The sequence below is a fragment of the Tachysurus fulvidraco genome, chromosome 21 (genome assembly GCF_022655615.1).
Source record: "Tachysurus fulvidraco isolate hzauxx_2018 chromosome 21, HZAU_PFXX_2.0, whole genome shotgun sequence".
Lineage (NCBI taxonomy): Eukaryota > Metazoa > Chordata > Actinopteri > Siluriformes > Bagridae > Tachysurus > Tachysurus fulvidraco.
In genome coordinates, this window is record NC_062538.1 from 397501 (window position 1) to 400000 (window position 2500).

Consider the following 2500-nt stretch of genomic DNA (forward strand, 5'->3'; position numbering starts at 1 on the left):
TTACCCACCCATTTTATCCTCCTCCCTCATCTCCCCTTCCTCTTTTCCATCCTATTTCCTTCCTACCCCCCCCATTTCTCTTCTCACTTTTTTTATTGACTTGTTTCTTTCCTTCCCCCCTCTTTCTCCTTGGACGCCTTTTCTCCTCCCCCCCCCAAACCCCCCTCCCCGCTCCCCCCCTCCTACACCCCCCCCCCCCCCCCCACCCCCCCCCCCCCGCCCCCACCCCCCCCCCCCCCCTCTCTCTCCCCCCCCCCCCCGCCCCCCCCGCCCCGCCCCGCCCCCCGCCCCCCCCCCCCCCCCCGCCGCCCCCCCCCCCCCCCTCCCCTTTCTCCCCCCCCCCCCTCCCCCCCCCTCTCTCCCCCCCTCCCCCCCCCCCCCCCCCTCTCTCCCCTCACCCCCCCCCCCCCTCCCCCCCCCCCCCGCCCCCCGCCCCCCCCCCCCCCCCGCCCCGCCCACCCGCCCCCCCCCCGCCCCCCCCCCCCCCCCCCCCCCCAAACCCCCCTCCGCCCCCCCCCCCCCCCCCCCCCCCCCCCCCCCCCCCCCCCCCCCTCTCCCCCCCCCCCCCCCTCTCCCTTCCACCCCCTTCGCCGCCCCAGCCCCACTGACGGAAACCCCACCGACCCCCCCCCCCGCCCCCCACCACACACCCCCTCCCCCCCCCTCTCCCCCCCCCCCCCCCCCCCCCCCCCCACCTCCCCCTCTCCCCCCAGCCCCCGCCCCCCCCTACCCCCGCTCCCCCCCCCCCCCCCCCCCTCTCCCCCCTCCCATCTCCACCCCCCCACCCCCACCCCCCCTAGGGAGTCACCTACACACACACACACACACACACACACACACACACACACACACACACACACACACACACACACACACACACACACACACACACACACAGTTTGTCTTCACAATGATATCCTGATCACCTGCTCAGTCGGTCAGGATCAGGATCTCCTCAGTTCAGAGATAAAGTGATGTGTCTTTGGGAGCTCTGTGTTACTGCACTATGGAATGGTTTATGTTTAGAAAAATGACATAAATTCTGTCTTGAGCTAATAAGAAAGAACATTAAGCTAAACCCAAAAACCAGATTGTACAATGTAAAGGTTTTATAGTTGATGTTACTGTCACTTACACTAATCTGATTGCAGAAGCAATGACTACAGTTTGTGTATCTCTCTGTGGCCCTGAAGTTCTGGTGGATCCTTCACGCCTCTGGACTCCACATCCAGAATGTTTTGTGAAGCCTTCAGGCCCTGGGTTTGGAGAGCAGGAGAGGAAAAAAGTAACCCCACAGAAAGAATGTGAGGCCTCTACCCACACTGGGGCAAGTTTCCATGTGGCTTCAGCAAGGAGACAATCATATTAGTGGAACTGGAGCCTTAGTGCTACACGGGTCTGAGAGAAATACCACACACACACACACACACACACACACACACACACACACACACACACACACACACACACACACACACACACACACACACACTCAAGTGTGTCTAGAAGACTTCACTTCACCTGTAGATGGAAAATACCTGAGTACATGAATAGAGTTACTGGGATGTATTTTGGCTGTATTTATACTTCACTTACAAGTTTGTGACCTTTTTACTTAATTGCATTTTTATAAAAAAAATAACTATTTACAATTTGTATTTTCTTTGACACTTTTACAAAAATACGTATTATAAATCTAAAAGGTCTCTTCTTCTAACATCCAGCTGATGATTTACGCTCCACATCAATCAGTTTAGTGTTAAATCAAAGTCATAAACATAGACAGTAAAATGTTTCTTCATGCTACACGGTGTAGTTAGCGCTTTAGCACCGTGTGTGTGTCTGAAGTCAGAAAATCCACCGCACTGCATTATGGGAGCTGAGGATGAAGGTTCTGGTCCTACATCAGGTGTCTCCTTCTCCACCCTGGAAGGCAGGAACCTCTAAAGCATGCTGAGGTGAGTTTCACTAATCTGCTAACATCAACTAGCTATAATTAACTAAGTTAGCATGTGTTTCTTGCCGATGAGGGTTGGCACTGATTCTAGTAGATAATGTCATTAATTGGCATAATTCATTAACTGGCGTTTGAGGTTCTTGCTAACAGTAAATATCAGTTATTTACAGGATGTTTAACTTCTGATTAATTCATTAGTAAACTACGTAGCGCTAATCAGGGATACGAGCACAAACTGACTGAGACGGAGTGAGTGATGATTTCAGACAAATCACCAGGTTTAGTGAGTAATAAAAGATTCTTTTCACATGTAAACATGACAATAAACTCATTTCACCAATTAAACACATTTTAAATATGGGACTTTTGTAAGAGAACCTTTTTGGCCTCCATGTTAAAGTGAGTATGAGATTAAAGACATTCCACAGAAGAATTTCTCTGCTCTTTTTCCTGCTGTGTTCCACATCAGCAGGCGGATCTCATATGAGTTAGACTTCTATTTTAGTTTCAGTAAATGAAAGTAAACTGGATTCATTGAGATTC